Source organism: Miniopterus natalensis, chromosome 16 (genome assembly GCF_054644295.1).
Source record: "Miniopterus natalensis isolate mMinNat1 chromosome 16, mMinNat1.hap1, whole genome shotgun sequence".
Lineage (NCBI taxonomy): Eukaryota > Metazoa > Chordata > Mammalia > Chiroptera > Miniopteridae > Miniopterus > Miniopterus natalensis.
Window position 1 is genome coordinate 17,685,307 of NC_142096.1, and position 15,740 is coordinate 17,701,046.

The 15,740-nt window shown below is 40.7% G+C and overlaps 1 pseudogene; it reads left to right on the forward strand.

Annotated features, from left to right (window-relative positions):
* Positions 1-636: 636 nt before the first annotated feature.
* Positions 637-1,045, forward strand: LOC107533122 (large ribosomal subunit protein eL27 pseudogene; annotated as a pseudogene).
* Positions 1,046-15,740: the final 14,695 nt, after the last annotated feature.

The following is a 15,740-nucleotide window of genomic DNA, read 5'->3' on the forward strand; positions in this document are numbered from 1 at the left end:
TACTTTCCTAATTAAGAGTGTGCCCTGTGACTGTGCTGGGCCAAAAGTAAATGTTCAGTAAGTGGAGTCTAACTAATATCATCTTCTTCATGATATACAGTAAATTCAGTTGTCAGGACTGGATGCTACTTCCACTTTCCAAGTTTCCCAACTACCAGTGTGACTTTCAAAAACTGTTCTTTCTAAAGTTTCAGAGCACACATAAGCTGGGTGCCAAGACACAAGTGAACGCAAAACAGTTCTAAAAGAAGAAAGGGTTGCATGACTTTTTAAATATTGGATTTCTCTTTGAGAGCAAAATTATACTGTGACTAAAGATCAAAATTCATCCTTTTGTGACCTTGTTCAAAAATAAAGTTTATGCCTGGCCAGGTGTGACTCAGAGGTTGAGCGTCGACCTAGGATCCAGGCGATCAGGGTTCGATTCCCGGTCAGGGCACATGCCTGGGTTGCGGGTTCAATTCCCGGTCGGGGGCACACAGGAGGCAGTCGATCCATGACTCTCTCATCACTGATGTTTCTATCTCTCTCTATCTCCCTCTCCCTTCCTCTCTCCGAAATCAATAAAGATAGATTTAAAAATTAAATAAATAAAAATAAAGTTTGTTGGCTCTAGCCTGAGTGGCTACCTTCGAAATGGGCAAGTTTATGAAACCTGGGAAGGTGGTGCTGGTCCCGGCCGGACGCTACTCCAGACACAAGGCAGTTGTCATGAAGAACATTGTTGATGGCACCTCATACCCCCCTACAGCCACGCTCTGGTGGCTGGAATTGACCGCTATCCCAGCAAAGTGACAGCTGCCGTGGGCAAGAAGAAAATTGCCAAGAGGTCAAAGGTCAAGTCTTTTGTGAAAGTTTATAACTACAGTCACCTCATGCCCACAAGGTACTCTGTGGATATCCCCTTGGACAAAACTGTTGGCAACAAGGACGTCTTCAGAGACCCTCCTCTGAAACCAAGGCCCGACGGGAGGCCAAGGTCAAGTTTGAAGAGAGGTACGAGACTGGCAAGAACAAATGGTTCTTTTAGAAGCTGGGGTTTTAGATCTTTATTGTTTCAGCCATTATAAATAAATAAATAAATAAATAAATAAATAAATAAATAAATAAATAAATAAAGTTTATTGGGGCATGAAAAATAAGTAAATAAATAAATAAAGGCAATACAAATGAAAGCATTTGAGTGACAACTTGAAGAGACTATAGCAGATTGACAGCTGAATGGAGAATGACGTAACCTGTTGAACTCTTGATATCCAAGCAAAGCTTTTCCCTGCCAATGAAATGGAGCAATGACACCCACTGCTTGATTATTTTCTGCTTATTTTTCAGTACAAACAAAGCTGTATTCAAAATAAGGATAAACACAGCATGTTAATTTTATTTATGACTGATTTCCCTCACATAGCAAAGAGCATGTTTCTTTGATCTCTTCCTGCCATCTAGGCCGTGCAACGAAAACTGCTACTTAATGTGCTTTGTGCTGGTCTATGTTCCCTGAAAGTGACAGATTGTTCTGTCTGTAATCTACATCTAATCTGTATTTCTGCCAAATTGCAATTCTTGTTTTCCCTATTTAGCAATGGGCCAAAGTGTTCACGTGGAGAGTTTAAAGCCAAAGTTTGTAATTATCAGATGGCAAAGTTAACTTAAAATGACCGTTCTCAGAGGAGAGACTTGCATGAGTTGGAATTTTTCTATCATTTAACATGATGTCAAATGCTTGAAGTAACTTCAGAAATTCTGGCAGAATTTCAGCCAAGTGGCAGTTTTCCCCAACTTCTTCCTTGACTTTAACACCTGAGACTTGGAGAAGAGAGAACCCATAGCCATATGATGATGCATTGAGTCCAATAATTCGCGGTGCCTTGGACTTGATCAGTGATCCATAGGCTAGTTTCCAACTTTACTTAATCAATGATGGACAAACGTATAATTTGGGTTTCGTTATTAAATTTAACCCTCTTCTTTCATTAATCACTATGGTGAATTAGTATAATTACTTCAAATTTTAAAAAATTTTATTGATTGATTGATTTTAATAACAGAGGAAAGGAGAGGGAGAGAGAGAGGGGGACAAATCGATTTGTTGTTCTACTTATTTACACATTCATTGGTTGATTCTTGTATGTGCCCTGACCAGGGACTGAACCCAAAACCTTGGTGTATCCAGATGATACTCTAACAAACTGAGCTACCCAGCCAGGGCTAGTATAATTACTTAAAAATTTTTTTTAATTGATTTTTAGAGAGGAAGGGAGATAAAGAGAGAGAAACTTTGATCAGCTACCTCCTGCACACCCTCTACTGGGATTGAATCTGCAACCCAAGCATGTGTCCTGACCAGGAATTGAACTGGCAACCCCTTGGTGCACAGGACGGTGCCCAACCAACTGAGCCATACCAGCCAAGGCAGTGTAATTACTTTTTTGTGATCATTTTCAGTTTTCTTCCAAATAGATGTTTTTAATAACTTTATTAGGATATAATCAATTGACTTACAGTAAACTGTACATATTTAAAGTATACAACTTGATAAATTTTGACATATGTGTACATTCATGAAATCATCACCACAAAGCAATAAAATGAAAATATCCATCACAGATTCCTTGAAGTCTTGTAATTCCTGTCTCCCACCCCTTTTTGGTCCCTTCTTGTCCCTCCCCTTGATATTTGCCAATCATTGATTTCTTTTCTGTCACCATAGATTAGTTTGCATCTTCTAGAATTTTATCTAAATGGAACCATCAATGGTGAAAAAGATAGTTTTAGTAAATATCCTTACAGAACTTTCTGTCTAGTGGCAATAAATGCAATTAATATGCAGTTTACCAGGCAAATAAAATAATGTGCTGAATGGAGAGTAAACAAGGACCTGTAATGTCTGCATGGATTGGTGGGTGTGAGGGAAGCTTCCTGCATAAATGATGTTGGCCCTGATCAGACAAGAAAAGTCAATGCCTCTAATGAAGGGGAAAAATATTGGAGTAAGGGCAAGGGAGACAGGGCTGCCCTCTCAGACCATGCAAAAAGGAGTATCCTCTAAAGGGAATATCCCCTAGCAGGGAGAGCAGGGGGTAAAAAGAGTAAGCTGGGGGCCTGGGATGGAGAGCCTTAGCATGGGATAGAGCAAGCTATAGCCCAGCCCTCATCAGAGCTTGATTGCTGGATTTGGGGCTTCCAGCAGCTCTCAGTGGCTCAGCCTATTCCTGAGCAGGTACTTTCAGCCTGAGCAGAGGTTACCCAGTGAGGCAACCACCCAACACAGAAAGGTGGCAGACTGGACCAGCTTATGGTGACCTGCATGAAATGTGAACTGTGCTTCCTGTAACTCCCCTTGGCAAAGCCTGCATTCCTCCGTGAATCCAATGAGCCAGGGGTTCTCTTCACAATATCCTGACAATACAAAATAATGAATACAGAGCCCACACTACCAAGCAAGTGGAATTTTCTATTACTGCTCAGATTGAGCAGTTTTTCCCCTTTCTAAAAACATGGTAGATGGAGATGTTTTCCTCCCTTCACTGGCTCTCTGCTGCACTTCCTCTCCCCTCAGATGTCTCTGCTGTGCAGTTATAAGAAAAGCACACACAAAAGAAATGAGGGAAACTTTCTGACAGCGTTTTGCATTTCCTGTGGCAGGTCAACAGGATGTTTTTGAATGTAGAAACTTTGACCTTGAACAATAAGATGAGCAACTTTAAATGAAGAGATGATGGGGCCTACCTGCCTGGCTCTCCTGTTTCTTCAGGAACAGACAGCACACATATGTCTGGATCTGGACAGATTCCAGTGACATCTTTTTTTATTTTTTACCTTTAGGGTGATTGCTTTTGCATTTTTAATCCCCTAATTTTAAAAAACCTAGTGTTGTATTTTTTAAAACATTTCAATTATAAAAAAAATGAATATTAAAAGTACATAAAAAATCTACATGTAGTTTGACAAATAATTATACAATACTCATAAAAATACCACCCAGGCTGAGATATAGAACATTGTCAGGTTCTCAGTATCCTAACATGGAGAGGTAAAGACTGACATATACGGTCCTTGTTTTTCTTTTTTTAAATGTTTTTATTGATTTCAGAGAGAGGAAGGGAGAGGGAGAGAGAGATAGAAACATCAGTGATGAGAGAAAATCATCCATTGGCTGCCTCCTGAAAGCCCCCTACTGGGGATCGAGCCCACAACCCGGGCATGTGCTCTGACAGGGAATCCAACCGTGACCTCCAGGTTCATGGGTCAGTGCTCAACAACTGAGCCACACCAGCTGAACCCTTGTTTTTCTTTATCATTTTTACTACCTCTGATTATAGCCCTAAATATTACAGTTTAGTTTGGCCTTTACGAAATGTAAGTAAATGGAATTACTATGTATGTATTCACTTATGTCTTTGCTTCCTTTGCTCACTCTATGTTAGGATTCATCCATATTAAGAATAGCTATGCATTTTCATTGCTATATAACATTCTATAGTACTACAGGCCACAATTTGTTCATCTGTTCCAGAGCTGATGGTATTTGTCTTGTTTCCAATTTTTGATTATTGTAAACAAGGCTGTAATGAACACATACATGGCCCTGTGCACATGTGTGTAAGAGTTTCTTCCAACAGTATCCGTAGGAGTGTCATTGATAGGTCATTTTGTATACCTATCTCTTACCTTACAGGATAATGCCAAACTTTTTTCCAAGGAGGCTTTACCAACTTATACTCCCACCAAATTATCAATATCCATTGATCATCTACTGTGTGATTTAGGTCTTGAGGGAAAAAATCAAAGAACAAATCAGACAGAATCCCTGAACTCATTACATTTGCATTCTAGTGGGTGGTGACATAATAAATGATGATATCCTATTCCAAGTGGTAATAAATGGAAAATAACACAGTGATTGGGGGGGGACTTTCTGCCTCTTTGAGGAGGCCAAGGTCATGCTTAAAGAATTGTGCCCTTATGTTGGTTTTAATTTCTATTTCCTCAGTTGGTAAACATATGGGTATCTTTTCATATATATTCTTAGCTATTTGAATTTCCCCTTTTGTGAAGTTCCTGTGCAAATTTTTGTGTTATTTTCCTTAATTTTCTTATTTTTTTTAAGAGTGCTTCACTTTCTTAATGGCATCTTTTGATTAACAAAATTAAAATTATGTAGTGCGATTTATCAGTCTTTCCTTCATGAAGCTATGCTTCTTGCAGTTCTGACTTGATTTCCTTTTTGTAATCCCAGCTCTGTCCAGTAGGTGGAACGCGTTCAAGATGTCAGATCCTGGGCTTCCAACGCGGGCCTGCGGTTCTGAATCTGCACCCTTGATTTCCACTCATTTTCCCAGGGAAATCGCTGAGCGGTGTGCTTCTGCTTTCTGAGCCAGCGTTGTTGTTAGCGTGCCGCATGCTGTCTCTGGCCTCTCTGTCATGGTGGATGCTGCCCTGAGCCTGGGGACGCACTTCCCTTCTGTTCTTGCTTTCTCCCCACCTCCTTTGGGAAATACCACCCACCCTGGAGTCTCTCTTGGTCCCATCCCAACCTTGATCTTGGATAAGGACCCCCTCCTTGGTCTTCCCGTTGGGTCCATTCTATACTATCATCACTGCCCTGACACAATGCATGCAAAGTATTAGTATCTTTAAGAAGGAGTAAATGTATTAACACTCTATACAACATACTCCAGGAGGTCCAGGGCAGCTGACTAATTCTTGGGAACTCAATGGCCAGCACAATGCTTAGCCTGTGATGGGCACCCAATAAATGCTTGTTGATCTGGAAATTAACTCTGAAAAGCATTGTCAACATCATTAGCCTAATGAGTTGACTGACTGCATTTTAGACATGTCTGTAGGCTCATTACTAAGGCGAGAATTTTCTCTTACTATTGTTAATTACTACTAGGATTTCTCTCTAAGCAAAAAAAAATCAATAAGCAAAGAGGTGCTGATAGTGGGTTGAGAATGGATGGGAGAAAAAGGGAATACTTGGAGATTTGCTAGGATAACCAGAGGCCCTCAGTCAGCTGGGTAAAAGGCCATAATCAAACCCTCAGAAGCATCTCTGCCCCATGTCCTAGAAGAAATGGTTACTGCACATGTTTGGGAGGTCTGCAAAGCCTGACAAAGGTGAAGAGTGAGCTCTTGTGTGGTTTGGATAAATTTGAAGAGACCACCATGAGAATTTTGTGCTATTCATGCTGTTTATCTTTTAAAAATAGGGCAGTGGTTACACAGCTGAAGCTCTGAGCCTGCCCAGCTCCCTGCACGACTCTGCCCGCTCCCAAGCTTGACAGCACTTCCTTCCTGACCTCGAGTGGCTTCCTGCTCTGGCCTTATCGCACACAAAACTTGACACTGCACTGGATGGAATGCACTTAAAGCCCATACATGGAAATGTCTTGCTTTCTGCATTTACAAACAATTGTCATCTACAAAACACTCTTTTTTTTTTCCAGACTCTCTTTACTCTAGTAGCGTAGGATTAATACATTTCCAAAAGAGCAAGGGAAAAAAGCACTCTCCATCTTCATTGCTCCTTTTCGCCTGAAATTTCAATCTTTTGTTCTATGAGCCAAAGAAATAAATAGTAAGTATGACATATATATTTCATTAGCAAGAAAGAGGAGGTGGGAAGCTCCAGCGTTTACAGGGGGTTTGGGAAATAGTTTCCCATGTAAAGTAAATTATACAAGTATACAATTCACTTTATACAATTTTCATTTTATTACATCTCCACCTTAAAGGAGAATGGTGGGTAGTTTGGTTGTGAATATTGTTATATAAAAACAAATAATCTGTTAGTGCTGACATCTCTGATTTCCCTTGCAAATTTTAAGTGTTTTAGTAATTTTGAAAGCTCTTTCCATTTCCCATCATCTGAGATCTCCTGATGTACTTCTTTCTCCCATAAAATTTCAAGGTAGTTATGAGATAATGCTCACATTAAAAATTAAAATTTGGACTGCCAAGTCTATCAAAGATAAATGGGGCTCACAACATTTTTAAAGTTTAATTTTCTGAGCTATTTAATATTGATGAAGATAGCACAACAGAAGTTTCAGAGACATGGAACACAAACAGCTTTGCAATGCATTAAAAAAAGCTACTGTGAAAATAATTTAAAATTTGGTATGGTGATGATCTGGAAATTTCAAGGAGTTAATGGAGAAGCAGTAGCTTGGAGAAGGTTCCTGGGAGTGCCTCGGTTTTCTAAATTTAATTGCTTTTCATGAGCTCATCAACCTTCTTAAGATACTGTGATCTTTTACCCAGGCTAGGGGAATTTCCTCAGATGTGATTAAAGAGTGGGCTGGGCCGTGTCCTCAGAAGTCAGAATACTTAGTATTGGACACATGAACTCTCTTGGAGCCTTTCCCGATTTTATTTCAGAGGAATTCCCCCGTGAAGAACAACTCCCACGATGGAAGGCAGGGACAGAGGAAGACTTTGCAAATGTATTTATTTTTTAATCTAAAAGTTGAAAAGTCTCCCCTCACCTCTTTGGAAACTACTTAAGTCAGAGTCAGGGGAAAGAGTTTGAAGTCTCTTTCCCAGGATGAATAAACTAAACAAGTGAAATACTCATTCCCGTGTACATGCATCCCGAGTTATTATTTCCAACATACATGCCTGCAATCACTTCGGGAAGCCTGGTGGGCCCTGTGGGTGAGAGAAGCCTAGGTTTTTCACCGATTCCTGAAAAGCAAGGCAGCTTTAGTGAAGCTACTACATGTGGATGTAAACTCCCCTGGGACATGTGATGAAGTTGGAGTATTTTCAGAGAAGGGCAGGGGACTGGCTGAGGGTTGGAGTGGGAGGGAAGCTTCTCTGCAGAGACTGTATTTAAGCTGCGGCAGTGGAGGTAGGAAGGCCTGTGGGTTCACAGCGCCCTTCCAGTGCACGGAGAGTAGGAATAGTGAGAGGGGAGGTCGGGGAGGTAGGCAGGGGCTGGATCGTGCAAGGCCTCGTAGGTCATCAGAAGGGTTTTGGATTTTTAAGCATTGTAATATACATACCATATAATTTACCACTTTTAACCATTCTTAAGTGTGCAGTTCAATGCCATTAAGTACATTCGCCCATGTGCAGCCATCACCGCCCTCCTCCAGAACTTTTTTATCTTTTGCAGCTGAAATTCTAAATCCACTAAACAACAACTCCCTGTTCCCCCCTCGCCACAGCCCTTGGCAACCACCATTGTACCTTCCGTCTCTGTGATTGTAACTACTCTGCATGCAAGTCATGTAAGTAAAATCAAACAGTACCTGCCCTTCTGCGCCTGGCTTCTTTCGCTTGGCGTTGTATCCTCTGGGCTTATCCATGTCCTTGCAAATGGCAGGATCTACCTCTTCTTTTTCCTTCCTTGATGGGGGATCGAACTTGCAAGCTTTTGGTGTGCGGGACGATGTTCCACTGAGCCGCTGGGCTAGGGCAGGATTTACTTCTTTTTTAAGGCTGAATCATATTTATTGTATGTATAGACCACATTTTCTTTAACCATCCAATTGTCGATGGACATGTAGCTCCTGTGAACAGTGCTTGTAAAATGCTTGACAATAAGGTACAAATACCCGTTTTGAGCCTTTACTTTCAATTCTTTTGGGTATACCCTCAGAAGTGGAATTGCTGTCCACATGGTAATTCTCTTTTTAATTCTGTTTTCCACAGCACCTGCAGCTTTTGACATCCGCACCAGCAACGCGAGAGGGTTACAGTTACTTCAAGTCCTTGCTAACCCTGGTTATTTCCTTTTTAAAAATTTGTTTTAAATAAGAGCCGTCTTAATGGATGCGAGGAAGCGTTTGGAATTCTCAAGTGAGAGTCCATTGTATTAAGTTAGAAAACACGGTGCTCTTTCTTTTTTAAAACAGTCACTGTGGCTGCTTCATGGGGAATGAACTGAAGGGGGAGGAGAGAGCAGTGGGGCAGATTAATTATGAGAATATTTTGGTGTCCAGGGAAAGGGTGACGGTGGCATGAACCAGGCTAGTAATTTTAAAGAAGAGAAATATGAAGATTCAAGCTGTACTTCAGAAGGAAAATTTATTGGTATTGAAGATGGATTGGGTGTGGGGTTCTGGGAGAGAAAGAGAGAAAAATCAATAAGGTATTAAGGTTTCTGAAATAAACAACTGGGTGTTGTCACTATTTTCAGAGATGACGAAGACTGAATGGGGCTGGGGACCAGGGCTGGAAATGAAAGGCTCATAAATATTCAATGGAAACATCGAGAAAGAGAAAACTGGATTGGTAACATGGAGCCTGGGAAACTGATCAAGGCAAGTCAGAAAAGTTAAGTCAGGAACTTAAGGTCGCGGAGCACAGAATGCAAGTGGCAGAGTCAAGAAGCAAACCCAGATTTGTGTGACTAGGAAGCCTGGCCTTATCAGTCCTGTGTCACCATCTTCCAGTCAGAGCAGATCATGCTCCAGGAATTCTGATCAGTGACTACGTTTATCTACTTTGGAAAATCGCTAGCAGTGAAAAGGAGTCAGTGTGGAGTGACCTTGGAGGCGCAGGGAAACCTTGTCTTTGGGACAGCCTTTCAAAACAAACCTGTTAAAAAGCTGAGGAGGGCCAAGAAAGGAAATCAGGAAGATGCTCTACATTTTTGTACATGTGTTGCCCATATAATCAGTGACTTCTAGAGCATCAGCCAATAGTCTAACTTTAGAATCTTAAAGGGGGGGAGTGCTTTAGTAAGGACAAGGGGCGTGTTTTGGGGAACACTCCCTCTGGGGGTTGGAGCAGTACAGGCAAAAAAAGTAGTGGATTTGGCCCCAGGTAATCCTTGGTTTGAATACTAGTTCCATTTCTTAGTTAGCTGTGTGACCCTGGGGAAACTACTTAACCTCTCTGTACCTTTTTCTTCATTTTGTAGAATGGAGATGATAATTTCTTTGTCATGGGATTTTGTGAGGCATATAAGATGGTTAATTATAGCTGGGTTCATCTTAGGCTGTCTATAAATGGTAGCTATTATTAATGACAGCTATCTTTAATTTTTTTTTTCTTTTTCTCTTTTCCTCTTGTACTCTACAATATGCTTCTCTCTCAGGTGAAAGGATACAGAAAACACACACACACACACCAGTACTGAACACAGGCCGTCCAAGGTCTCATGGAAATTTTGAGAAATCAGGATGTCATTCTCCCTATTGAGTCCATTTCCTAAAAATGCTCCTTGACCATCTATAACCCTCCTTGACAGAAGTTACAGATGGAAAGGAGTGAGGTGTTCAGCTTGCTTCTTACCAGCACTTGTCTGGTTGCTTTCTTGGCTCTCCTCAGCTTTTTAACTGGTTTGCTTTTGAAAGACCATCGCAAGGACAAGGTTTCCCACTGCTCCCAGAGGCCACTCCACGCTGTACCGAGACTCCTGGTGAAAAGCATGCATGGTCTTTTGCTCCACTGGTAGCAGCTTGACCTTTTCTGACTCTCTTTGGCCTAGATCCCAGTGAGGGCCTGACTTTTTTAATCAAAGGGCAGAGGGACACAGGCAGAAATTGGCACGGTTTGGGTACCGATGGAGTGCTGGTGATTAGGAGGGAAAGGTCAACACTGCCTTGCAGGGTCAGTGGCTGAGGGAGTCGGAAGTGGTCTGTGAAATAAGTGACACGTTTGAAGTCATTGAGCCATCATCAGGGGGTTAGAAGTTGGGACTGGGGCTTGTGGAAGGTTCCAGAATTGGGATGCATCCTGGTGGTCTTTTGCATGGAAGTGGAAGGTAGGCAGGAGGTGGTTGGATCCCCCATGAGGAGGCAGAGTATGGGCAGAGAATGCTGTGGGGTCGGGCTACATGGGGGCGCAGGAGAAGAAAAAGAAGCCAACCACGCTGGCAGGATGTAGAAACCCTACAGCTCAGAATGTGAAATGAGGCCCAGGGTTGCCCTGTCCAAGAGAGGCCAGCCCTGGAGGTACCAGGAGGTTAGGAATGGGGGCAGGTTCCAGTAACTGGTGACTCTAGAAGTACCCGATTCAGAGACCGAGGCACAAGTTTCATCCTCACATTAAAGGGAGATGGGTCGTTAACTCGAGGGGTTGGCGGGTGAAGGAAACCTTTAGAAGAGTCATTTGAGAAGGACCTGCAGCAAATTACATTTGATCAGATTACTTTTTGGAAATTACCACAGATTTTAGGCACCATTTTGAGCAGATTATCTAAATACAGACTTTTTATAAATTATAGGCATAGACACAGTACTACTTATACCAAGAAGGTTTCAAAACTACTGAAGTGTTGAAGAAACAGTGTTCAATTTTCTCCTCATGTTTTAACTTGACTTAACACACCCAAACTAAAGTATATTTCAACTATTTTCAACCAATTTTTGAGGTCTTTTTTTTTGGTATTTGCTATTTTGAAACTTATTTTAGTTTTTATTTTAAAACAAAATTTAAGATTTATTAACTGAGTTCGTAGTGTGCGTTTTAACTTGGCTGGATGCGGTAAGTTAGTTTTTCTACATACTAATAATTGCCCCTAAAGCTCTTTCCAGTTACCTTTTCATGAGTAAGCTTCCAGGCAGGAGGGCCAGAATCTTGATGTACCTTCACCCCCTCCCTTTGAGAAAATGACACATTGCAGAAACTATTAGTTCTTAAGAGGGGAGTTGTTATTTCCAAGATTGAAGAAGACATATATATACCATTTCAAAAGATTCACCTCTTTCCCTTTTATCTCCCCTGTTTACGTAGATGGTAAGGTTCATATAAGGAAACCTAGCCTCATAGCACTTTCCTTTTGAGGGTGTTTGTAATGTTTCTGTGTGCCAAAACGCCTGAGTTTATTAATAAGCACTACGCATTGTGTTTATTTCTGTTTCATCAAGGTTTTGCCAGATTATGGCCTGTCTGTGTCTGATAGTGGCTGTGTTTGTGTATGAGCACAGGGTCATCTGATAACGAATTGTCGCATCATGCGATTAAGCGATGTTTAACATGGGTGCAAGCCAGAAGATCTTGACTCCCAGCACGCTTTTAGAAGGTCCGATCAACAAAAGAAAGTTCAAGGTATCTTGAAAGAGGTCATTGATTACAACCAGCGTCTTGATCATTCTGGACTTCTTCCTTCCTGCAGAGACACAATTAAAATAATGTTGTACAGTAGAAATTTTTCATTGTTGGAGGAAGGACACTTTTTTTCCAGAGGTAAATCAATGTAAAATCTATCTCCTGTTCAAGGAGATAAAAACAAATAGTTTTAGAAGTTCACACAATGAACTGTGGAAGGGTTGATGCTTTATTACATACCTTATTACATACATCAGTTCTCCAGTGCTGTCTGTGATGAGTTTCTCTGCCATATCTAAGGCCACATGGGCAGACTGTGAGCATTGTGTGAGAAAGAATTCTGTTTTATTTACTTTTGTATCCCTGGTACAGTTTTGTGGTACACAGTTAGTGCCTTATAAATTTCAGTCTGAAGTCTGGATGAATGCTTGAAACGAATCCAGTTACTGGGCAGGAATATTAAATAAAACAAACTGACTTGTAATAATATGACTATATATTTTGTATTGATAGCTAATCTCTGAATTATCAGTGCTATAATCAGCTATAAAACCTAATTAGTCTGCAAACTACTGGAAGAAAGTTTTGTCTGGTAGCTAAAGCTCAGGAACAATGCCACCCTCATCACTATTGGTTTTGTGCTCCAGGGAAAATTACAAAATTAAAGTTTTTTTCCTATTATTTTTTGGCTTCGGGTTCTTCTCCTAAATACTATGGGTATATCATCTTGTTGAAACTTAAGAAAATGTGCAAAAAAAATGAATCTGTGTTCTCTTCCGTAAAGTCTGGTAATTTTAGTAATCCGTTGCCCTATGAGATACAAGGCAACTCTGCTTCCTCTGTAGTCTGTTTTTTCTTCCTTTCTTTCAAAATAACCTGCCATCTTTCCAAAATAAACATGAAGGGGAAATACATTAGTGAGTATGTAATCACCCAGATATCTGGAGCAGCATGCCTCTAAAAAAATAGTAAAAATAAAAGTCATCAGAAATTTATTCTGGTTTTGAAATCTTTTAGTGTTCTTTTCTTTATAAGATTTTTAAAAAGAAACACTTCTGTTTGTGTAAAAAGTTTGCTGAAGTGAAAATTACATAGCTATCTGCCTAGAACTTATTTTCTCTTAGATTTCTAAGGTTACAATTTTGGTGACTGTCATCAAAATAATTATCTTACAGATTTTTAGCATTCTAAAATTATAATATGTTCAATAGCTTTTCAATAATGATAAAGCCTCATTCTGATGATCTTATCTAATAGCTGTGTTAACCATATAATTATGTTATATACAGTAATCATAAAACACATACTTAACATTCATTTTTAGATACCTTGAATTTAAAGATACTTTTAGGATTCCTTTTAATCCTGAAGAGTCTTTCACATTTAAGCAACATTTAGAAAACTGGCTTGCTCAAAATCCTGGTGAATAATTTTACTGCTTTCAATTTATATTTTGGAAAATACACTGATCACTCTCTGTTTCCTTCCTCCTGCTTTCCTTTTCCTCCTCCTTCTCTTCTTCATCTGCAATCTTTTCATTATCAACAAATATTTATTTAGCATCTACTCTGATACTGTGCAACAAAAGTTCAAAGTTTACAACTACTTTCCTTAGATCTCAGAGCAAGAAGCTGTCCTAAGAGTCCAATCCTGACTCATTCTGGATCAATACCATGGCCAGGAGCAGACTGTTGGAAACAGAATACAGATTTGTTAATAAAGATCCTGCTCTTTGCCTGGCCAATGTGGCTCAATGGATGAGAGGGGACCTAGGATCCAGGAGATTGCGGTTCAATTCCCTGTCAGGGCACAGGCCCGGGTTACGGGCTCGATCCCTAGCAGGGGGCATGCAGGAGGCAGCCGATCAATGACTTTCTCATTATTAATGTTTCTCTCTCTCCCTCTCCCTTCCTCTCTCTGAAATCAATAAAGATTATTTATATATATATATAAAATCTCCTGCTCTTTTGGAGTCTATGATAATTTGTAGGAAGTTAAGCAAAACTATCTGTGTACAACCTACCAATCTAGAAGAGAGGGTTTGCCAAACAATTTAACAGCATCATAAGATAACAATGTTTACTTCTCTTAGGCAACTCAATTGCTTTTGCCCAGACACATGTTTATGAGACCTAAGGATCCTTATCTTGTCACTAAAGTCACAAGGAGGTTTACTTGCAAGCAGACCTTAGTAACCATGGGGATCTTAAAACCAAATAAACAAATTACAAAACGGTTCTTCAGTTTAGACTAGCTGCACCCCAAATTCCAAACTACAGTGACAGTAACACATGGTATGTATAGCCCTTCCCTTGCCTTTGAATGTTTATTTATTACAATTTTACATGCTAAAAAAGGCCCATTGTTCACTCTCCTGTGAGTTAGCCCTCCAGCCAGGACTCTGGAAGGGAAGCCTGTGACAGTGAGCTCACGGCTAAGCCTCTCTTTTGGTGAGGAGGGTCAGTCTGAGGCTGGAGGTCTTGATAATGGGATGACGTGAGCCACAACCCCCAGTGGCTCTCTGTCGGAAATGGACACTCCTCACTACAGGGCTAGGGCTTGATGGGGGCTAAAGATGGGGTAGGAAGGACAAATACCCTCTGCCAGGACCCAGGAATTTCACATCAAAATCCTTTCTCTGAATATCTTCATTGGCTTACCTTGCCCAGTCAGTGGGGGTGGTGCAAGAGTTGCTCAATTTAGAAAAGAAAAGAAAAAATAAAGAAAGAACAACAGTGCCTGTTGGCACAGTTTGTTTCTGTCCATGTACCTGTGCTGACCCAGGTCTGGCAGGTTTCCTGTTGACAGATGACCAACTGGCTTCCAGTTCACTGTGCTGGGGTTCCTTGGCTGTTCCCTCAGCCATCAGATTCAATCCCCAGGAAACAAGCTCATCCACAATCATCACAGCTTTAATCTGCGGATTACAGTAAAAGCTCTTGGAGATAAGAGGGAAAACTCAATTAAAATGTGTAGCCACGCTGCCTCAGGGCAGAGCTACAGTGTATTTCTGACTGTATATTGGAACTGGGGGAACCAAAATGCCTGGTTTTAATTAGAGAAGGAGGGGTTGGCATCAAAGGAGCTAATTCTTTCACCCCCAAACTACCAAGTAGGAAAAGTTCAGTGTTGGAATTGAAATCCCAGGCTAAAGAGTCAGCCTGCCTATGTTAGCACAGCTCTAAGACTTTGGGCAGGTCACTAAACTTGTCGCCTCAGTTTCGACATACAGTTGTTCCCCATTATCCATGGGGGATATGTTCCAAGACCCCCAGTGGATAGTACTGAACCTTATATATACTATGTTTTCTTCTATACATACATACCTATGATGAAGTTTAACTTACGAATTAGACACGGTAAGAAATTAGCAACAATAGCTAATAATAAAAATAGAACAATTATAATAATATACTGAAATAAAAGTTATGTGAATGGCTTTGGGGCCATTTTTAGGTAAAATAAGTTACCTGAACACAAACCCTGAGATACAGCGACAGTTGATCTGCTAACGCAGATGGCTACTCGGTGACGCTACTCGGCAGCGTCCCCAGTGCGGGTCCACTGGGTGGAGTGGCACACACAGTATGGGTTTCATCACACTGTTCAGAACACCTTGCAATTTTAAACTTATGCATTGTTTACTCCTGGAATTTTCCATTTAATATTTTCAGACCAAGGTTGACTACAAGTAACTGAAACCTCAGAAAACAAAATTGTGGAAGGGGGAC